This window comes from Erinaceus europaeus, chromosome 5, assembly GCF_950295315.1.
Source record: "Erinaceus europaeus chromosome 5, mEriEur2.1, whole genome shotgun sequence".
NCBI classification, from domain to species: Eukaryota; Metazoa; Chordata; class Mammalia; order Eulipotyphla; family Erinaceidae; genus Erinaceus; species Erinaceus europaeus.
Genome location: NC_080166.1, coordinates 123,871,096 through 123,895,151, shown reverse-complemented (window position 1 = coordinate 123,895,151; position 24,056 = coordinate 123,871,096). Strand labels below are relative to the sequence as shown.

Genomic DNA, 24,056 nt, shown 5'->3' with positions numbered 1-24,056 from the left:
TTAGTGATTTAAAGAAGGGGCCAAGTGCTGGCACGCCTGGTAGAGCACACATGTTATCACATGCAAGGATCCAGGTCCAAGCCCCCGTGTCCCTAACTGCAAGGGGAAAACTTCTTGAGTGGTAAAGTAGTGCTGTGGATATCTCTCCTTCCTTCCTCCCTCCCTTCCTTCCTTCCTTCCTTCCTTCCTTCCTTCCTTCCTCCCTCCATCCCTCCCTCCCTCTCTTCTTTCTTCTTTTCTTTTTTTCCATTTTATTGGATAGGGCAGAGAGAAATTGAGAGGAGAGGGGGAGACAGAGAGGAAGAGAGAATGATAGACACCTGCAGACCTGCCTTTTTTTTTTTTTTTTTTTTTTTTTGTGAAGCTCCCTCCTTACAGCGAGGGAGCTGGGGGCTTGAACCTTGATTTCCTTCTTTCTCTATCACTTTCTCTCTACCTTTCTTTATCCAAATAAATAACATATATATATGTATATATATATATGAATTTAAGGGGGCCAGGTGGTGTTGCACCTGGTTGAGGGCACATGTTATAATGCACAAAGACCCGGATTCAAGCTCCTGGTCCCCACCTGCAGGGGAGAAGCTTCACAAGTGGTGAAGCAGTGTTGCAGCTGTCTCTTTGTCTACCCTCTCTATCAACCCCCTTCCTCTCAATTTCTGGCTGGTCTCTATCAAATAAATAAAAATTAAAAAATAATTAAAAAATAAAAAAGAATTTAAGGAAATAACTTTATTGGATCCTCAAATTCTGTCGTATTAAAAACAAACAAACAAAAGAACAAACTTCAAGTTTTGGTAGAGTGTTTTGAAGGAAAAGCTTACTTCTGACTCCATTCATGCCTGCTCTATGAAGTCATTGGTAATGTAACTTCTGAATTGTGCTGAATAGATTATGACCAGGCTGGGTTTAAAAGGTAATGCAGCCACCCACCCCCACCCCAAATGACTAACTAGAATGAGCAAAGCTTCGGATGAATTGTCTCGTGTTACCCACTTGCATATGACTGTACCAGGCGCTTGGCTGGGCATAATTACTATGTATCTGCTCTTCTCGACAGTAACTGGTCAACATGTTCAACAGCTTTCAGAGGCCCCGCTTGCAATGGGAAAGTGGCACTTTGTAATCAGCAAAGAAAGGATCTTCATCTTCCTGCTCTTGGCCCAAGTGGGCACCTTGGATATGAAGCTGGTACTTCCCAGACAGCAAGGCGAGCTCAGAGAAGGATCACCGTCGACTCCTGAATGTGCTGTCAAAAACTAGCTGCCGGAAGGTGAGTCCTGCCAGCTTTGATTCGCAGATGAGCAGTAAATGCTGTTGAGCACTGAAACCTTGGGTCGATATCCCACCATAAACTGACCACAGATCAATAACTGGCCAGAAAATTGCGTTTTCCTTTAAGCTAAGTAGACATTAGGGGTTGAGCAGTTAGATCTCAAACCAGGCTGCTTTTCAAGAGGGAGCTGAGACACCTAGGAGAAAAAAGGCTGTGGTATGGAATTTGGAGGAGGTCAAGGTAAGTTGGGAATAGATTGTTTTTCAAATAGTTTTTGGATGGCCTTTTGGGTCTCCAGTTAATGGAGATAGAGATTTCTTTCTTTCTTTTTTTTTCAAATCTCTCCACTTTAATTATTATTTTTTGTTATTTATTTATTTATTTATTTAAAAAGGAGACATTAACAAAACCATAGGACAAGAGGGGTACAACTCCACACAATTCCCACCACCAGAACTCCCTATCCCACCCTCTCCCCTGATAGCTTTCCTATTATTTAATCCTCTGGGAGTATGGACCCAAGGTCATTTTGGGATGCAGAAGGTGGAAGGTCTGGCTTCTGTAATTGCTTTCCTGCTGAACATGGGTGTTAACTGGTCGATCTATACTCCCAGCCTGCCTCTCTCTTTCCCTAGTAGGATGGGTCTCTGGGATAGTGGAGCTCGAGGACACCTTGGTGGGGCCATCTGTCCATGGAAGTCTGGTCTGCATCATGCTGGCATCTGGAACCTGGTGGCTGAAAAGAGAGTTAACATACAAAGCCAAACAAACTGTTGAACAATCATGGACCTAAAGGCTGGAATAGTGCAGATGAAGTGTTGGGGGGGGGTACTCACTGTAAACTATTGTGTACTTTTGCTTTCAGGTATATATTTTACCCTAGTTTATGGATACGTGTGAACATAGACTCTAGAAGATAGAGATTTCTCAGAAGTATAGGACAGAGGTTCCTGCTCAGGGCGATTCTCAGGTCTTAGGCCCTTAGAAGAGTACTGTGGATCTGTAAAGCAAGGCTATTTCTGTCTGGCTTTGACTGGGCCCTGTGGTCCCAGCTTCTCTCCCTGTAGCCTAGCAGAGAGCAACAAGGCCTAACCTGGAGTCAGGCCAGAGGGACAAGCCTCCTGCTGTGGCTGTGAGGGCTCCTCCTTCCTGTGCTCCTCCCCCCTTACATCTGACCCATTGTTACTTCCTAAGACTACACTAAAAACACTTCCTTGATCTAAGGGGAAATGCTAACAAATGCTGGAGAGATTGTGGGGTCAAAGGAACCCTCCTGCATTGTTGGTGGGAATGTAAATTAGTCCAACCTCTGTGGAGAACAGTCTGGAGAACTCTCAGAAGACTAGAAGTGGACCTACCCTATGATCCTGCAATTCTTCTCCTGGGGATATGTGCTAAGGAACCCAACATATCCATCCAAAAAGATCTGTGTACACATATGTTCATAGCAGCACAATTTGTAATAGCCAAAACCTGGAAGCAACTCAGGTGTCCAACAACGGATGAGTGGCTGAGCAAGTTGTGGTCTATATACACAATGGAATACTACTCAGCTACTAAAAATGGTGATTTCATCATTTTTAAATTTTTAAAAAATATTTATTTATTCCCTTTTGTTGCCCTTGTTTTATTGTTGTAGTTATTATTATTGTTATTGATGTCATCATTGTTGGATAGGACAGAGAGAAATGGAGAGAGGAGAGGAAGACAGAGAGGGAGAGAAAGATAGACCCCTGCAGACCCACTTCACTGCCTGTGAAGTGACTCCCTTGCCAGTGGGGAATGGGGGCTCGAACTGGCATCCTTCCTCCGGTCCTTGTGCTTTGCACTACATGTGCTTAACCCACTGTGCTACCTCTGGACTCCTGATTTCATCATTTTAAGCCATCTTGGATGGAGCTTGAAGAAATCATGTTAAGTGAAATAAGTCAGAAACAGAAGGATGAATATGGGACGATCTCACTCTCAGGCAGAAGTTGAAAAACAAGATCAGAAGAGAAAACACTAGCAGAAATTGGACTGGAGTTGGTGTATTGCACCAAAGTCAAAGACTCTGGGGTGGGTGGCAGGAAGGGTCCAGGAGCATGATGCCAGAGGACCCAGTGGGGGTTGTATTGTTATGTGGAAAACTGGGAGGCTTTGTGCATGTACAAACTATTGTATTTACTATCTAGTGTAAAACATTAATCTCCCAATAAAAAAGGAAAAACAAACAAATAAATAAAAGCACTTCCTTGCCCTTGCGTCCTTTCTGATGCTCCTAGCAGTTCCGTCCTTAATTCAGGCCAAAAGCGAGCCTATTCCAGGATGGTCTCCCTGTTCGAGTGCTCTGTCGCAGTGGCACTCGCTCTTGCGCCTGGCCCTGGTCTTCATTCATCTCTCAGTCAAATTGCTGATGAACTACAAGCAAGTCAGCAGCTAGTCAAAAGGAGTGCACATATTTTAAAAAGTCCGGAGGGGGATCTTTTGCAAAGCAGAGTAAATAAAAATAAATAAATAAAAATACATACATACATAAATAAATAAATGTGAATGCCTACATATGTATTATGTTTGATTGCTTTTTGACCTAAAACCCAAGGATACTTTTAATAAAAAGTGGAGTATGGGGTAGGGAACAGCCTAGTGGTTATGCAAAAAGTCTTTCATGCCTGAGACTTCAAAGGCCAGGTTTAATCACCATAAGCCAGAGCTGAGCTGATAAAAATAAAATAAGTAAAAATAAACAAATCTTTTAAAAAAGTGATAGGGAAAGTACACACACACACACACACACACACACACACACACACACACACATATTTTTTTCTTAAGGTGCAGAAGGCTTCTTTTAAGGCTCCCATTTATCTGTTGTCTGGCTTAGTGCACTATAGCAGTCTCTGACCAGAAAGGCACCATTTGCAAATCTGAAGAAAGCTGATGAGATTTTCAGTTAAATTCAGATGAAACTAGGCCCTATCTACTTCTCCTGGCAGGATGGCCATTCAATTACAAGTCTCACTCTAGTGACCTGTTCTTCAGTTGTGTCCCCCATGTGAAAAGTGAGTGTTTTCAGTATTTTAAGTAGCAGGGATCCAGATGCTCTGCCTCTTCATTGGGGAAGTACACATTCCTGCTACCCACTTTCTAGCTTCTGAGACACCAGTCTGACCCTTGGGGGGGGGTCACGAACTTGGGGAGGAGGGGGCCTACTGCAACCACGCTGAGAGAGAGAACAGAATTGAGTCTATATTTGTTCACCCTGGTTATTGGACTTCTGAGAAGGCAATGTATAACTGGAATGCTTTGTCTTTCTTAGTAGAAGTTTGAATCCAGAAAGAAAAAACATATGAATAAAAAAGATGAAAAGGTGATTTTATTTATTTATTTTTATTTTTTAAGATTTTTTTCTTTCTTTATTTTCCCTTTTGTTGCACTCGTTGTTTTTCATTGTTGTAATTATTGATGTCAATGTTGTTATAGAGGACAGAGAGAAATGGAGAGAAGAGGGGAAGACAGAGAGGGGGAGAGAAAGACGGACACCTGCAGACCTGCATCACCGCCTGTGTGAAGTGACTCCCCTGCCGGTGGGGAGCTGGGGGCTTGAATCGCCATCCCTACGCTGGTCCTTGAGATTTGCGCCATGTGCACTTAACCCGCTGTGCTACTGCCCGACTCCTGAAAGGGTTATTTAAAATGCAGTAATATTTTAATCAGTTCCTGTGCTTGGAAAGCTATTGTCTATTGCAAAAAACAAAATTTAAAATCTTAAAGAAAATGTATTCTTCTGGCCCCTGCGGAGGCCTTTATGTTTGCCTGTACTACAAAAAGTCACACAAATGAAACTTGCTTTTAGTTTCATACATAATGAGTATTTTTCCATGGCATCTATTATTTTACAGCCATCCTTTTAAGAAAAATTTGTTAGACAATAACATCAAAATTGTTTTTATAAGTATTCTGTAGTAGTATTTGGTCCCCACTAACTCTGTGTTCATCCATTTTTTTTTTTTTGAGGAATATATTTATAAAATGTCTCTTGTTTTCTAAATCTGTATTTGTACCAAGGGAAGGGAAGAAGGTTGAGTACGGAAAACAGTTTTTAAAAGGCCTGCAGGCGGACAGCACAGCTCTCTTGGACAGCACACTTGCTTCGTCCAGGGCTTAACGCAGGTGTAAGCCTGGCCCCCACCACATTGAGGGAAGCTTTGGTGCTGTGGTGTCTTTAGTTCTGTTTCTGTCTCTGCCTCTGTATTTCTATCTGAAGAACTCCTCCTGGAGCTGTGAAGCACCGGTGATGGCATAAAAGAAATAAGTAAATAAAATAAAAAAGAATGGGACTGCAGTGAAATAGCCGTTATGGCACTTCGGTGCTGTCTGCTCGGTTTTCTCACTTTTTTTTTATATTTATTTTATTTATTTATTCCCTTTTGTTGCCCTTGTTGTTTTATTGTTGTAGTTATTATTGTTGTTGTTGTTGTTGGATAGGACAGAGAGAAATGGAGAGAGGAGGGGAAGACAGAGAGGAGGAGAGAAAGATAGACACCTGCAGACCTGCTTCACTGCCTGTGAAGCGACTCCCCTGCAGGTGGGGAGCCGGGGTTCGAACCGGGATCCTTATGCCGGTCCTTGTGCTTTGTGCCACCTGCGCTTAACCCGCTGCGCTACAGCCCGACTCCCCGTTTTCTCACTTTTGAAGCGAGAAAACAGTGCAGCTGAGTTCTAGCTTTGTTAGGCGGTCCCAGTGATTCCATATGGAAATGCAACTCTGACCCATAGTGGCATTATCTTCCTTCAGGTCAACCGGTGGTTCAGCTGGGTGAACACTGCTGCTGCTGCTTCACCTACTACTACTGGTGCTACTGCTATTGCTTTCTTGTTGTGAAGGCTTCACCACTTAAGCAGCGTTTTCAGCTAGAAAGAGAGACAGACAGAAAGTTGACACTTCAGAGAAGCTTCCCTCAGTGCCACAGGAGCCAGGCTCTAACCTGGGTCAAGCTCCTAGCAAAGCAGATACCTCCCAGATGAGCTATCTGATGTCCCCAGGTGAGTATTCTTATGGTGAGGCTGAAGAGAAGGGATTGTGGCTAGGAATGAAAGGGAATGTGTCACCTTCCAGACACCAGGCTACAGATGCCACCATGACTCCGCCCTGACTTCTCTGAGCAGACGACCTCACCATGTGTCCTGGACCCTCGCATCCCCAGAGCTCTGGTCCACTAAGGAAAGATAGAAACAGGCTGGGGGTATGGCTCGACCTGCCAATGCCCATGCTCAACAGAGAAACAGCTACAGATGCCAGAACTCCTACCTTCTGCTCCCCCAAAACAACCTTGATCCATATTCCCAGCGGGGGAGAAGTGATAGGATGGAGATAAGAGGGCTCTGCACGCCAGCTCCATCAGCACCCTGAGAGAGAGAAGGAAAAGGAGAGGAACATGTGGAGGTATTTATGACATCATGAATGGCTTAGAGGGAAAGAGAAGAGTGAATCAGAAAAAGAAAGGGAAACTATGTATAAATGTGGACAGATAGTTGTAGAGAAGATGTCTCTAGGCCCATGTCTAAAACTTTAGGGGAACAGTGGTGGATTGCAGTGGGGAGAGTGAAGATTCAGAACTCTGTTGGTGGGGATGGTGTGGATTCAAACCTCAGTCGACATGTAATTCTGTAATACAAACATATAAAAAATTTAAAGAGAGAGAGAGAGAGAGAGAGAGAGAGAGAGAGAGAGAGAGGGAACGTGTCCAGGATGGCCAAACCCAGATGTGGTGTGTCCCAATCCAAAATGCTCTTTCCACCTCCCTTTTATACTAGAATGATAGAGTCTTTCTAGGTGGAGATCTTACGCTCTGAAAGTATCTCCAGTCTCACCTCAGCTCTCTAGGGAAGTAGCACTGCCCTGGGCGAGCAGCTGTCTGTCATGGTGCTTTTCGTGTTCCCACCCATGTACCAGCCTCCCACACACACTTGTCTCTCTTCCTTAGGAGTGGGAAAGCAGTTCAGTGGCGGAGCACATACTTAGTGTATTTGAGGCCCTGAGTTTGCCTCACAGCATCAATGTTCTTCTTCTGCCAACTCACAACCTCTTAGATGGAGTGTCCTGGCTTTGGTCATTGGTGCCTCTTCAGCACTACCAGGTATCGCACCAGGCCAGGGAGATAGCATAATTGCTATGCAAAAAGACTTTCATGTCTGAGGCTCTGAGTTGCCAGTTTCAATCCCCAAACACCACCATAAGCCAAGATCAGCAGTGCTCTAGTCTCTCTCTCTCTCCCTCTCCCCACCTCTATATATGTACACACACACACACACACACACACACACACACACACACACACACACACACACACACACACACACACATCATCATCATCATCATCATCATCATCAAAATAAACTAGATAAAATACACACAAATCTGAACAAGTCTTCTGGGACATAAAGACATGGGGTGGAAGAGAATGAAAAATATTTGGCAAATGAATGAAAGACTGATAGACTTCTGGGGGAATGAAGGAATGAGATTTTCAGGTAAAGAGCTCATTTGGTTCCTGGGAACACTGATAATCCTCAGAAGAGTGAGAGTGACAGAAACCAAGATTTCATACCAAAAGTCTGCAGCTGGTACTTTCTGTGGAGAGAAATGGTTTCAGGGTCTTTGGAAAACTCTTTGGCAGGAAGTCAAGGAAGCCTGTGAAATTCACCTTCCTAGGAAATCTGCAAACTCTGAGGCATGTTTTGCACAACTGCATTAGCTAGTAACAGGATCTATAGATGCCTGCTTTGGAATGAAAAGTCAGCCCCGTTGTTCTTTTGTTTTAAATGAGCTCATGTCTGCCCTGCCCTACTCATCTCTCTTCCTTCTTCTTCTGTTTTCTCTGGTAACACGTCCTGAACAAGTAGAGTTTCTACAATGGAAGAAGAGAAGCCAATAGGGAGGGAAAGGTTCTGTGGCTCCTGCCATACTTCTCACACAGGGGCTGAGAGTTCTGTGAGGACAGATGGAGAGAATGTGACAACATATCTGTGTTCCTGAGTGCTGGGAGTGGGCTGAAGTTTCTGTGGGAGATCTGGCAGACCAGCACACAGCTCTGCTCTTAATCCTCAGAGCTGCCGCTGCTCTTGTAGTTCTCTAAATTGCTCTAAATTTAGATGCCGGCATTTTAGGATGGAGCATACATTAACTAAATGAGATGGTTAGATCTCATGTGGTCCTCTGACACATTCTAAGGCCATTTAGACATTTAGGCTCAACCCTTTTTCACACCTGGATTTTTGACTTGTGGGTTTAAACCTGCGACAGTCTCTCTGAGGTGATGTGCATATGAAGAAGCGGCCTTATGCTGTACACCCTGCGCCCTTGGTCTTTGCAAAGACGCTTCATTTCCCCCACATCCCGTTTATATTTAGGAGACACTGTTGCTGTGGTGATAGAGAACAGACACACAGGAACGAAACAACATTCAGGGCGCTGCATTTGGGGCCTGGGAGATGTTAAGCAGAGGGAGCTGTCTTTCCCAAGAGCCTGGCTTTCCCAGCTGCTCTTTGCTTTAGGCTGAAGGGACTTGGGCCAAAGAAGCAGAAGGTCGTGCAGCTGATGACACCAACTTTCTGAAGGCCCAGGGAAGCCAGTCTACCTCCCTGGGCCCGGAGGGCAGCTACAAAAGCTGTGTATTTGTTCCACCTCAGTCAGATGTTTTTTCTCAGTCTGTGAGTCTCACCGACCCCCAGGGCTCATGCAGAGCCTAACAGGAAAACTCCCAGAGAGTTCAAGAAGGCCTACCCTCTAAAATGTAAGTCAGCGGGATTATCTCCCTGGGGATATCTGAGCAGAGATGAGAAGGGCTTCCTCCTAGGTTGCCCACCTTGCACATTCAGTCTGTCTATTTTATTAGGATTCTCTTTGGCTTGTACTCAGTTATGCTCTGTGTGCCACAGATATGCTTTCAGTTGTTTTTGTTTCTTCTCTTCTGATGGCTAAGATGATGTCTTTTTTGCTTTCTTGACATCCCTACCCCATTTAATAGTTAGTTTTCTGGCAGGGGTAGATAGCATAATGGTCATGCAAAGAGACCTGAGGCTCTGAAGTCCCAGGTTCAATCCCCTGCACCACCATAAGCCAGAGCTGAGCAGTGCTCTGGTAAACAAAACAAAACAAAATAAAATAGTTAGTTTTCTTGAATTAGTCAGTGGGTAGTTACTGGCTTGTGACTATATAGCCAGGTGACCCCTCACTCATCCCTTCTATGAGATGGGCTCTCAGGAGAGACATGAGAATACATCTCTCCTCCCCAGCCACTGCTGACTAGGCCACAGATACATAGCAGGGCCAATTAGCCTCCTTTCTCCTGGATTCTGACTCTGCAAGACTGAAATGTAACTTTGGAACCTGGTCATTCAGAACAGCCATTTTCTATTCTCCAGAGGAGTCCGAGTAGTGCCATGTTAAAAAAGATAAGGCAGGAGTGTCTCTGGAAAGGTGGAGAGATTATCAAGCCTTTTTTTTCCCTCCTGCTCCAGCCTTCTTGAGGCCTGGCTGCATTCCTGCCCTTTTGTTTTATGAATCATCTCTGTGTGTTTATCTTCAGATACATCTCCCTTAAAGAAAAAAAGATTTTTTTTTTCCTAAACAAATGTGAAGTTTTCTGCTGCTGCTTCAAGTCAAACGAATCTGAAGGAGCCCACATCTTCTTTCCTTTAAAAAATTTTTTTTATATTTATTTATTTCCCTTTTTGTTGCCCTTGTTTTTTTATTGTTGTTGTAGTTATTATTGTTGTTGTTATTGATGATGTCGTTGTTGGATAGGACAGAGAGAAATGGAGAGAGGAGGGGAAGACAGAGAGGGGAAGAGAAAGACAGACACCTGCAGACCTGCTTCAACCCCTGTGAAGTGACTCCCCTGCAGGTGGGGAGCTGGCTTGAACCGGGATCCTTACACTGGTCCTTGCGCTTTGTGCCACATGCGCTTAACCCGCTGCACTACCACCCGACTACCCTTTGTTTTTGTTTTGTATCTGGGTTTTTACTACTCTGGGATGACTTTTTCAGACAGAAATAGGGAAGCACACAGACAGAGAAGGAAAGAATCCACAGCCCTGGGCTGAAGAGACAGCATAATGGTTCTGCAAAAGACTTTTATGCCTGAGGCTCTGATGTCTCAGTTTCAGTCCCCAGCACCACCATAAACTGGAGCTGATTAGTGCTCCGATCCCCGCCCCTCTTCACTGCACCAAAGCTTTCTTCAGTGCAATGGGGACCAGTCTCAAATCTGGGTCAACCACATGGCAAAGCTTTGCATTATCCAAGTAAGCTATTGTGTTGGTCACATATTCAGCCACATATTCTGAGTCTGAGTTGGCACAGTTACTACTCTGAAGAGCAGATAAAGGTAAGAAGGGAGAGAGAAACATATCAAGAAATAGCTCACCATCAGGCTGGTAAATGGGTTCCTTCCTTTTTGTTATTCCATTCACACTTCTACTGTTTGTCTCCTTTAGAGGGGAACTTTGTGATATGAGAGGATGAGAGGTTGATACCAGCAGCCTTGACAGCCAGATACCAAAAGCATGATGGAACTACAGGCAGGAAAGAAATACAAATTTTCAAAGACAGAGTCTATGTCTGAAGTCTTACCTATGTGCACTCTGATAAAGTCTGAAGTCTTACCTATGTGCGGCAGATGAATGTTGCATGTTGAATCTCTCCCTAGAACACATGCCATTGGTGGAAGCCAGGAACAATTTGTTCTTGAAACACCAACTGAGAGGCTTTGAAATTTGCATATTGTCAATCTTCTTTGCATACTGGAGGACCTCAGAGGTCTTCAAAAAGTGGTTTTGATAATGTCCATTCCTAGTTTTTTAAACCACTTTTGACATGGATAATCTATAATTCCGGTAATGATGTGACTAATTCAAATATGATTAGTATTCAAACATAGTCCTGTATTTTCATTACAGGAAAAAAACCTTTGACTTGATAGAGCCAAGTTATGGAAAAGTCAGCATTGTCTGTTTTTCATAAAGTACATTCTTTGCTTTGTGCCAACATTCTGTCTCAGTTGAGAATAAAGTGGAAAAATCCTCATTGCAGTTGATGTATAGCTATTTATGAGAAGGAATATATTGTGATTCTAACTCTGTCCTTTGACCTTCTGTTCTGATTTGAGGTTACATGAGTAGAATATTTAAGAATTAGACTAGTTAGAATATGGGCATAAAGGAGGAATACTAGATAACTTTTTTATTTTGGCACTAGATGTATTAAAAAATATTGACAGGGCCCTTAAAGAAAATTCTTCCATAGGATAGTTTAGGGTTTCTAGTAGGAAGGGCAAAACAAAGATAGGATATTCACAAATTAGACCAGAGAGAGGTGGAAATTATTGGAAATTATGGCTCCAATTAGCTTTATTAAAAATTCTGGGGCCAGGTGTCAATGCACCCGGTTGAACGCAAATGTTACAATGCCCAAGGACCAGAGTTCAAGCCTGCAGGAGGGGAGGGAAGTTTTATGAGTGGTGAAGCAGGGCTGCAAGTGTCTCTTTCTCTTCCTCTCTGTCTTCCTCTTTCCTCTCAATTTTCTGGCTACCTCTATGCAATAAATAAATAAAAGATAACAATTAAAAAGTTCTTCCTCAGGGCCAGGAACACTGCATGATGGTTCTGTAAAAGATTTTCATTCCTAAGACTCAGAAGTTCCAGATTCAATTCCTAGCACCACTGTAAGAGATGAACAGTGTGTTGGTATCTCTCTCTCTCTCTCTCTCTTCCTCTCTCTATCTCTCTCTCTTTCATTGATTTTTTACAAAAGTTCCTTCCGTAAGTTTTTCTTGCAAACACTTAGTTTTAAATTTTAAACTTAAATATTATGTACATAAGACTGGAATATCGAGCCCCTGGCTCCCCACCTGCAGGGGAGTCCCTTCACAGGCAGTGAAGCAGATCTGCAGGTGTCTATCTTTCTCTCCCTCTGTCTGTCTTCCCCTCCTCTCTCCATTTCTCTCTGTCCTATCTAGCAGTGACAACATCAATGACAACAACAATAATAACTACAACAACAATAAAAAAAAGACAACAAGACTGGAATATCAGCATTTCTACTGTTTGTGCAGGCTATTATAAACAGTTTATCTTCCTGTGGTCCGGGAGGTGGCACAGTGGTAAAGCTTTGGACTCTCAAGCATGAGGTCCCGAGTTCGATCCCCCAGCCGCACATGTGCTAGAGTGATGTCTGGTTCTTTCTCTCTCCTCCTCCCTTTCTCATAAATAAATAAAATTTAAAAAAAATCTAAAAAAAAACAGTTCATCTTCCATGTCAACTGGATGGGTTTATATAGATCATCTTCTATTTTTTTTTAGTCTTTCTTGCCAAACCTGTAATGAGCAAATGTTTCGTAGGTTTGGTTTTTTGCTGTTCCTTCTTCTTTTTCTCCACTTCCTCCTCCTCCTTTCTTCTTCACCTTCTCATTTTTTTGTTTTTCTTTGTTACACATTCCGCCATATGGCTTAGTTTCATTCAGGGAAGAATTTTCCATAATAATGTATCACTTGGAACTCAGGGCCAGTGGCTCCATTACCTCCTGCCATGTGCAGGCACCATGAAATGGAGGAAAGTGGCAAATGAATCAGGTCTGGAAACTGAGCCTGGAGGAAGAGGAATGACAAGCCAAGTGAGGGAAACATGAATATCTTGAGATATAGACTTGAGGTGGGGGTGGGGAAACTATTACAGCAAGAGAGGGGAGAAGGAGAAAGGGAGAGGGAGAGAGAGAGAGAGAGAGAGAGCCATGTGCTCATACTGAGAAAGAACTGTGTGTGTAAGTATTTTGGAGTGTGTAGCTGGCGGGCATTTTAACAGATGTGAACCATGTGAGGCTCAGTTCTGTTTGGAGGAGGGGAGGACTCAGTGTGGGGAAGAGAGGAACATCGATGACTTGTGGAAAGAAAGGAGAATAAAATCAGGGTGTTCAAAAGAGGGCTTGGTGAGGGAGACTGAATAAAGAAGTTAGGGGAAACTCAGGTTGTGTCAAGAGTGGTCTAAACACCACTACCAACACTACAACACCAAAAGAAATGAAACTCTTTACCCAGAGACTAGATTTCTAATGTTCAAGAAACCCCATGATCCTTGGCATCTGCAGGCAAAGTGACCATCCACTGAAATCTAAACAAGGTGCATACTTCTGGAACCAGAAACTTCACCCTACCTCTTTGCCACTCCACAGAAAAGGTAAGTTGCAAATATGGTATTCATTTAGGCTTGAGTTCATGAAAACTCTCTTTTAGATTTTAGTGACAGTCAGCAAATTATGTAACCTCTGGAGGCTTCAATTTCCTCAAATGAAAAGCTGAAGTTGTTGGTCTAGATAAGTGGTCTCTGCAATGCTCTATACAGCTCTTTGTATAAAGTGTCTTCCCTCGCTTGCAGGATTCCAGCAGGGCTGTTAGTATTTTTCCTGCTTATAACGTGGTCTTTGAAGAATACATTTTGTTGATTTAAAGGAAAAAAAAAAAAGGTCCAACTGTGATTCACTTGAGTGAAGCCTAAATCCCCTGCTGGTTTTGCTAGCCCAAATATCTGTGCACTAAGGAGTGACATGACACCTTCTGAGGCATTGAGTCAGTCAACAAATATTTCTGAGCATCTGCTTATGCACTAAGTACTGAGAAAAACACAGCAAGGGAGACAAGAGTTCTTATATTCACACAGGTGATTTTCAGGTTCAACAAAAGATAAACTAAGCGACCCTGGCTGGTGAGTGCTGTGTTGCAGCAGTGTTAGGGCACAGGGGACAATGCCTGAAAACTGAGGTGTCATCAGACACCTGAAAAAAGCAGTGAAATCTGGGGAAGAGCATTCCAGAAGGAATGTGGGTGGGAGATTTTAGGCAGGTGTAAACCTACATAAATATTGTCACCACCACATGCACTTGGCTTCCAGACTATGTTCTCTTGAATTAATTATGTATGTATTTACTCAGCTTTGGCTTTTGATGTTGCTGGGGATTGAACCAGGGTTTTTGGAGCATCAGGCATGAGAGTATTTTTGTATAACAATTATGCTACCTCCCCAGCTTGAAGACTCCATATATTCTTGAGGAAGGAAACACTTGCTCTTACTAATGAAAGATCTGCTTTTGGTAAGGCCTCTTTGTAGTGGTTCCACCTTGCCCTGTGCATGGGACTCCTCACACCTGACCTGCCTAGCCTGGTGCCAGCTGGCAGCAGGGCAAGCTCAGACCCCAGTGTGATGCTTTGTCTTGCCCTACTCTAGGGTCTCAGTCACTGTCCTTCCTGCATCTGCTGAAGTTGAGGAAACATGTTCTAATACCATTCTTTTCTTCTGCACTGATTCTGATAATTTCTGCAGAGACCCAGTGCCTCACCACTGATTAGTTTCTAGAACCCTGCATCCAGCCTCTTGGGAGTTTTCTGTTTAGACTACAGGTCTCCCTGGTGCTTCTAGAAATGCCAGGAATTTTCTTGCAAGTGGAGGGAGGCATCAACAGCATGATGAATCTGGACCCTTGAACCCAGACCGTGCACTTACTTTCTGGCCCTATGAAACTAAGTGACCTGGAATGTCTTAGTGTTTTCTCACTCTCTTCTTGGTCTCAGTTGCTGAAGTTCAGCCAGTAGAATGAGTATGATCAGAAGGTACCATCGAACCTCCCATGGTTGTTGTGAGGTAGAACTAAGTTGATCTGTGCACAACATATTTTAAGTACATGATGCCCAGTAAGTACCAGATAGCTCTTGGCACTATAGGGAAATCCTGCAACATTGTTCTTGGCTCTTCATGTTGCACTGTCAGTCACCTGCTAACTAATTCCCCACCCTACCCCCTTCCTGAGATTAGGCTACAGAAGTGTAACATTAGCTACTCTGCTCTATGGCTCACCCAAGCAAAGGCGACCCTCCAGGAGAATGTTACTATCAACCACAGATGTCTGTACTTCACCAAGCATTTGCACATGCCCCAGCTCATGGACTCTTCAATCTAACACTGTGACATTTGAATTGCTAACCCCTAATTATCTATGAGGCTTAGAGTAGTCCTTACTTGTTCACACACACAATCAATGGCCAAATTCAGACTTTAAAAAAAAAAGGATTTCTATTTATAGCGTCAGAGTTCCTTGTAACATTCCTCAGCTGTTTCTAAGAAAGTCTTTATATAAACCCACAGGTAGGAGTATTTGGTCGTTGAGTAGGCTAAACTCAAACAGAGGAATGACCTGTTTTATGAAGGCTTTGCTTCTTTATTGTTCCACATCATCTTTTCTTCATGTCATTCCTCCCTCTTGTCTCCAGACACTGCAATGTCATCATGAAAGTGGGATAGAAAACACCACATTATTTTTGTGCTTTGAGTTTAAACTTCATGTAAGGAAAGCTCATTTTCTTTTAAACTTCTTAGAGGAATTTCCTCCCCCATTTTTTGTTTAATATAAATTAAAAAATGAAGTTGCCAAATCAATTGATTGGCTAGTTGTTGGAGACTCGTGGCCAGTCATGAAAACAATCATGAATCAACAATCATGAATCTGAGAGGACGGTTTATGTGGGAACAATAAGACATGACACAGTTGAGGAAAATACCATCGGCTTCATAACAAACATTCCCTCTCAAGTGACAAGCTTTACAGTTAGCCACCATCAACATGAGACTGGGCTCACTGCAATAAGTGTCTGTTCTCCAGACTTGTGCAGGTCGAAGGAAGTGAGGTTCCATACTGTCCTATTTGCTCTTTCATCTGCTTATGACTTTTTTTTTTCCCCCTGCAAAGAACATGGACTGTGAGCATGTAGTACCTCTGAGTGGACTCTATACTTGTTAAAAGCAGTTGCCAGGAGACTATTTGAAGTTTGCAACACAGCTTTGGAGGCCAAGCCTGGGTTTTATTGCGTGAGACATTTTGTTGGTTCAGCTTTTCAAGAAGGGTGTCTGAGGGTTTTTTTTTTTTTTTTTTTAGTATCAAAAAGCTGTGTGTGCTGTAGAGAGAAGAGTTTTGCTTTAAACAGTAGAGCAGAGCAGGCTTCGGAGCGCCTGCTTGGAAGTGTTTGTTGGGTGAGACCCTGGTTTATCCCACCTGACTGTCACTGCAGCCCTCACTGTATGTGCCCATTACTTATACATCTCTCCAGCCTGTTTGCTTCTACCAGTGATGATTCCAGATGCTCCCTCTGGTCTTCAGATCCGGAGGGCAGTCATGCTGACTGAGGTTTGGCTAGTGGCTTCCCTTTGCTCCGTCTACAGTTCCCCATTAAATCATGTCAAATGATTTCCAAGTTGGATTCATTTCCCCCCTTCTTTCCTTCTAGAAAGCTTGCCAAGTACATTCCTCTTTATGTACTGAGGGAATTTGGGTAGTCACTTCCCGAAAGTTCAGGAGGATGAAAAGAAGCATTCCAGTTTCCACTGTGTTGAGAAAGCACAGAGACGCGTGTTAACATGGTGTGTCATTCAGCCCCCCGTTTTAATCTGTGCCCCTGCTGTATGGCAGGAAACTGCCTTTTCAGAGCTCCTTGCTTTACAAGACGCCTGTATGAACCCTTTATTAGAGTTGTAGCACTCATTTTAAAAGGAAATGCAGTTTTATGTTCTCTTTATGCTTAAAAGTCTGAAAGGAATATTGTATTTTTTTTCTTCTTCTTCTTCTTCTTCTTCTTCTTCTTCTTCTTCTTCTTCTTCTTCTTCTTCTTCTTCTTCTCCTTCTCCTTCTCCTTCTCCTTCTCCTTCTCCTTCTCCTTCTCCTTCTCCTTCTCCTTCTCCTTCTCCTTCTTCTTCTTCTTCTTCTTCTTCTTCTTCTTCGGAGTGCCGCACACAGCAGAACTAACTTTAATTAGCTCCTCAAGGTGTCAACAATTAAGGAAACTGAGGCAGTCACAACTGAGCTGAGAGAGGCCTTTCAGGGAACTCTAAGAGCCTTTAAGAGGTAGGTACCTTGTCACTTTCCTACATGTGGCTTCCCCACTACTTTTTAGTTACCTGTCAAAGTTAGGCTACATAGGAGGAAAGCATGGAGGGAACTGAACTTGTCTGAGAAAAGGGTGTGTATTCAGGTGAAGGTGCTCTGTGATAGGTTAGGTTGGAGCTGTTTCAGAGCACTGAGTAGGGAAATGTGATGTTAGTAATTTTTCTGTTTGCTTTATTCATTTGAGGTGATCAAGAACAAATCATTCATGAGAATGTGGCAATTTTTATTAGCTGCATTTCAAAATACTGAGACCCAAATTCTTCTTATTTTCTAGTTTTAAAAAATGTGCATTCCTGGACCAGGGTGATAGCATGATGGTTATGCAAATAATTTTCATACCTAAGACTCCAAAGTTCCAAGTTCAGTCCCCAGCACCACTCTAAACCAGAGCTGAGCAGTACTCTGATTTAAAAAAAAATGAATACAATAAATAAGTAAATAAATGTGTTTATCCTTCCTTGGTGCTGCAACTTGTTGATAAAGATATAGTTCCAGCATCTTCAGGCTTTAATTATTTATTTATTTGAGAAGAGAGAGACAGAGAGACAGAGACAGAGAGAGAACCAGAACAATTAGTCAGGCACAGGCAATGTCAGATACTCAGGAAACTCATGCTCAGTAGTCTGACACTTGATTCATTAGGCTACCTCCCTGCTGCTATTTCTTTTTTATTTTTTAATATTTTACTTTATCTTTTAAATTATATTCATTTATTTATTTGTTGGATAGAGACAGTCAGAAATCAAGAGGAAATGGGAAGAGAGACAGAGAGATACCTGCAGACCTGCTTCAGGACTTGTGAAACTTGCACCCTGCAGATAGGGAGTGGGTGCTTGTACCCAGGTCCTTGCACGTGGTGATACCACCACCTGGTCATTTACTCAGTTATTTAAAAAAATTAATCTTTATTTATTTACTGGATAGAGACAGCCAGAAATCTAGAGGGAAGGGAGAGAGAGAGAGGAACAGAGACAGAGAGACTCCTATATCCCATTTCCTCCCTTGATAGCTCTCCTATTCTTTAACCCTCTGGGAAAATAAATTTTTTATATTTATTTATTTATTTATTTATTTATTTATTCATTTTGCCTTTTATTGCCCTTGTTTTTTAAAATTGTTGTTGTAGTTATTATTGTTGTTATTGATGTCATCATTGTTAGATAGGAGAGAGAGAAATGGAGAGAGGAGGGGAAGACAGAGAGGGGGAGAGAAAGATATACCTGCAGACCTGCTTCACTGATTGTGAAGTGACTCCTCTGCAGGTGGGGAGTCGGGGGCTCAAATGGGGTCCTTAAGCTGGTCCTTGTGCTTTGCACCACTTGATGCCCCTTTATTTACTTTAGTTTAATGAGAGAGAGATACAGAGAGAAAGATACCCAGAGAGAAGACCAGGGCACTGCTCAACTCTGGCTATGGTAGTGCTAGTGCTGGAGAATGAATCTGGCATCTTAGAGCCCCAGGCCTGAAAGTCTTTTGCATGGTCATTATGCAATCGCCTCCTCCCTTCTATTTCTAAATCTATCCTGTGTGTTTTCTTCTCATAAGTCACACAGCACTAAGTCCTTTTTCTTGTGCTCATCACACCTCTGTTTCTATTCTGTTACAACTAGGGTAACTTTGGCCTCCCAGCCTTTGTCTTAGTCTTACTTGTCCACTGTTCAGAAGTAGTTCTTTATTCTTCAGTCAAACCAGAGAGAAAGCTCCTGCCTCAAATGCTTCCATTCACAGCTCTTTACTATAAGACAGAATGTTACAGTCTCTGCATTAGGCACCAGAAAACCAAATGCCCAAACGGCTAAGGAATCAGTTTTTTATTGCAAAGTGAAAGCCATAACCTGGGAAGTAGTGTAGTGGCTACAATGCTGGATTTAAAACTGTGAGGCCCTTAGTTCAATCCTCAGCATCACATGTGCCAGGGTGATACTCTGGTTCTCTCTCTTTCACTCACTCCTCTCTACTTCATGTATATATTTATGTTTAAATAGATTAATTTTTTGTTTTATTTATTTATTATTAGAGACAGAGAGAAATTGAGAAAGGAGGGGGAGGTAGAGAGACAGAGAGACACCTGCAGCCCTGCTTCACCACTCATGAAACTTTCCCCATGCAGGTGGGGACCAGGGGCTTGAACCTGGATCCTTGCAAACTATAATGTGTGCACTTAACCAGGTGTGCTACCACCTGGCCCTCTGTTTAAATATATATTTAAGTTGATGTGCCTTAAACCTCCCCTAGCCTTCTCACCTCAGGATATGTGCTGGTGTGGTTCAAATAAGATAAAAATATGATCATACATCCAGACTTCTTTTCCTATGCCACTTCCTTTTTTTCTTTCTCTCTTCTACCTCCTTTTTTCTGCATTAATTTTATGACTCTACAATGGATTTGGTGTAGTGTAATTTGACAAACTACTTGTCTACTGTTGGCTGAGTTATTTCTAGATATATATTTTTAAAAGTTTTATTTATAAAAAGGAAACATTGACTAAACCATAGAATAAAAGATGTGTAGCTTCACACAATTCCCACCACCAGAACTCTGTTTCCCCTCCCCTCCCCTGATAGCTTTCCTATTCTTTAACCTTCTGGGAATATGGACCCAAGGTCATTGTGGGATGCAGAAGGTGGAAGGTCTGGCTTCTGGAATTGCTTCCCCACTGAACATGGGCGTTGACAGGTCAATCCATACTCTCAGCCTGTCTCTCTCTTTCCCTAGTGGAGAAGGGCTCTGGGGAAGTGGAGCTCCAGGACACACTGGTGGGGTTGTCTGTCCGTGGAAGTCTGGTTGGCATCATGCTGGCATCTGGAACCTGGTGGTTGACAAGAGAGTTAACATACAAAGCCAAACAAATTGTTGACCAATCACGGACCTAAGGGCTGGAATAGTGCAGATGAAGAGTTGGGGGGTCCTCCATTTTGTAGATAGCTAGTAGACATATTTTAGTTAACTTCCAAAGGGCCTGTGGCTATACTAGGTTTTTTTTCCCCTTTTTCTTTTTGCCCCTGGGCCTGAAATCTGGTATGCCACTGGATCCAAGTTATTGTCTGGGGAGATGATGTCATGGCTGGAAAAAGGACCAGAAAGCTGGATCAGGGAAGAGAGTGATTTATATGACTACAAATTAATAGGAGAGTACATAAGCACTATTCCTATCACCAAAAGACTGTGTCCCATCCCATCCCCCTCCCCTCCCCTCCCTGCCCCATGAAGCTGAACATGCACCCTCACCTTCAACCCAGGGTTTTTACTTTGGTGCCCTACTACATTTCTAGATTTTTTATGCTTATTAATACTGCTATAATAAGCATCCTTAAAACAAAATAGTTGTGCACATCTGTGGTTAGTTCTTTGAATTAGTCCATGGAAGTTAAACTGTTGAGCCAGAGGGTGTATAGGATTTTACGGTCTTTGCTGGTTTTCTCAGAATGCCCTCCAAATTTCTTCTTTCTTCCAGTACCATATGGTGAACTGACTCATTGGATACGAAACTTCGAAATATTGAAAGCACAATGCATAATTAAAAAGTTTTCAGACTGTTTCAGCAACTAAGTGTAAGTCTGATTCTTCATTGTGGGGGAGGATTTGCTATTGGAAACCCTCCTCCCCCAGCCGAGAGAGAGAGAGAGAGAGAGAGAGAGAGAGAGAGAGAGAGAGGGAGGGAGGGGTGGGGGGGAGATAGAGAGAGAAAACAGGAAGGAAAAAGGGAATAGTAATATAACTGTGCATTGTAACTCTGAGTACAATGAAGTGGGACTCAGGAAATGTGCTGTGTAGCTGGCTCTGCCTCTCATTTGTTGTATTTGAATGACCCTAGACCAGGAAGTGGCTGGCCTTCAATTTCCTTCTTTGTGGTTCCAACATAGTAATTAATCCCATCTTCCATTACTCACACAGTGGACCATAAATTCTATCCAATCCCCTTTGATCTGCCTGTAAGGAATTTCAACTATTCAAATGGATGTCTTCTGTCTTCTTTCAGGTCCTCTTGTTGACCACAACTTCCCTTTGCCATAGACTCCTCTCAAATGTGTATGCTTCCATTCCTCTTTCTGATTTTTTTCTACTTACATATATATTTTTTTGACTCTGATTTTTTTATTGGGGAATTAATGTTTTACATTCAACAGTAAGTACAATAGTTTGTACATGCATAACATTCCCCAGTTAACCCATATAATAATACAACCCCCACTAGGTCCTCTGAATCCTTCTTGGACCTGTATTCTCCCTACCCCCCACCCCAGAGTCTTTTATTCTGGTATGATATGCCAATTCCATTTCAGGTTCTACTTCTGTTTTCTTTTCTGATCTTGTTTTTCAACTTCTGCCTGAGAGTGAAATCATCCCATATTCATCCTTCTGTTTCTGACTCATTTCACTTAACATGAATTTTTCAAGGTCCATCCAAGATTGGCTGAAAACCGTGAAGTCACCATTTTTTACAGCTGAGTAGTATTCCATTGTGTATATATATCACAACTTGCTCAGCCACTCATCTGTTGTTGGACACCTGGGCTGCTTCCAGGTTTTGGCTATTACAAATTGTACTGCTATGAACATAGGTATACACAGATCTTTTTGGATGGGTGTGTTGGGTTCCTTAGGATATATCCCCAGGAGAGGAATTACAGGATCATAGGGTAGGTCCATTTCTAGCCTTCTGAGAGTTCTCCAGACTGTTCTTCACAGAGGTTGGACCAATTGACATTCACACCAGCAGTATAGGAGGGTTCCTTTGACCCCACACCCTCTCCAGCATTTGCTGCTGCTACCTTTTCTGATGTATGACATTCTCACAGGAGTGAAGTGGTATCTCATTGTTGTCTTTATTTGCATTTCTCTGACAATCAGAGACTTGGAGCATTTTTTCATGTGTTTCTCAGCCTTTTGGATCTCTACTGTGGTGAATATTCTGTCCATGTCCTCCCCCCATTTTTGGATGGGGCTATTTGTTTTATTGTGGTTGAGTTTGGCAAGCTTTTTATGTATGTTGGTTATTAAACTCTTGTCTGAGAGTCAAAGAATGTAGAGAAAGGAGTGGGGTTGAGGAGAGATATACCACAGCGTCAAAACTTCCTTCAATGAGGTGGGGCTGGGTTCAAACCTGTGTTATGCAAATGACAAAGCAGCATACTATTCAAATGAGTTATTTTGCCAGCCCTACGCTTCCATTCTATTTCCATCCCTGGTACATCTTCATACCAGGTCAGTCATGAGCCACATCTTTTGGGTCTCTGAGATCTGAGAGAGACCTGAAAACATACAAGTCAGGTGGGTCTTGTGAAGCATTTCTCTTTATTTCAGATGGAGCTGGCTCAGACTGACCTAGAAAAAAAATTGATTAGTGATTTTTATAAAATCTAGAAACCAGTTAATCACTATTAAAATGAAATTATCTAAGCTTGCCATTGCATTGCATTAAAACAAACACAGAAGATAGTCAAGGCTCCTAGCGTTTCCATTATTTTATTTTGTGTTATTAACACCTATGCTACTTAAGTTATTTCCATGTATTGAACTTATTTGGTGGATATTGTGTGTCTTAGACTACTATGTCTCTCTCTCTAAATCCATGTTTAGTGATGCCAACTTGCCACATTGAAATTGGTCATTTACACTAAGGAAACTGGCAGATGCTATAAATCCATCTCTCCACCTCAACCAGTTATTAAGCATTTCCACTATACCACTGGTTAAAATTATTGGGGAAAGGTATTTTATAATTCCTTATTAATTTAAGTATTTTATTTACTTATTTTAATAAGATATACACAGAGAAAGAGAGAGAGAGCGAGCGAGCGAGAGAGAGAGAGAGAGAGAACAAACACAGAGTACTACTCAGCTTTAGCTTATGATGGTGCTGAGAATTGAACCTGGGCCCCTAAAACAGAAGAGCCTTCTGTGTAACCATTATGCTGTCCCACCAACCCGAGGAAGGGCTTTTTACTTTATTGCTATGCAAGTCAAATATAATTCTAAAGTAACCAGAATGGCATTTTGGTTTTTTTTCTTTTATTTTTGTGTGTGTGTGTGTGTGGGGGGGGGAGAGCTGCCTGAATATAATGCCAAGAGAAAGGAAAGCAGAGCTGAGGGGTGCCAAGAGACAAGAAACCTCAAGTGGGGTGAGCATTTGGTGTTTGACCTGCTTGAGAAACTGCTCCGACCATGATAGCTTTTTGTAAGTTGGAAACAGAAGTCTTTTGCTGACAGGGATTCATGCTCCGTGTACACTTTGGTAGCTTTAATAACACATGAGTCTGATATGAGTGAGGGGGGGAAGTTCCTCAGCTGGGTATGTGAGTGCCCAGAGTTACTGTCTCTGAAAAGAAGTCAAGTAATCAACACTCTAGTGAACAGACACAATGTGTCTTTGCTCAAACATCCAAGCCTGCGTAACGTAGTGTCCTGAGACCAGTGTTCTTTTGCTTCTTTTACTTTATTGTGTGTGTGTGTGTGTGGGGGGTGGTTAATGGTAACGGTGATGTGACAATAACTCAATAGAGTTATTTCTCATCTTCCATTACATCTCCCCATAGTAGGTGTCCACAGAAGATGCTTACCTCCAATTTTTCCACCAGCATGCATCAGGATATACAAGTCCCCTTAGCCCCTTCCCACACTTCCCTACCCAGAATCCTTTGCTTTGGTCCCACCTAGTCCAAATTTCACTTTGTGGTTTCCTTTTCTGTTCTATTTTCTTAAGCTTCACATATAGTGAGATCATCTGTTATTTATGCTTCTCACTTTGGCCCCATTTTAAGCCATGTGGTAGATAAAATTCACTTATTTCAAGAATGTTAATTCATTGAATGCAC

At 42.5% G+C, this 24,056-nt stretch overlaps 1 long non-coding RNA gene across 2 annotated transcripts in view; it reads left to right on the top strand.

The window, feature by feature from the left end:
- The first annotated feature begins 201 nt into the window (after positions 1-201).
- Positions 202-24,056, top strand: part of LOC132538654 (uncharacterized) — a 53,581-nt gene continuing 29,726 nt past the window's right edge. For both annotated transcript variants that reach the window (XR_009550017.1, XR_009550016.1), the window contains exon 1: positions 202-1,273. This is a non-coding gene — a long non-coding RNA (uncharacterized LOC132538654). The remainder of the gene's footprint in view (positions 1,274-24,056) is intronic.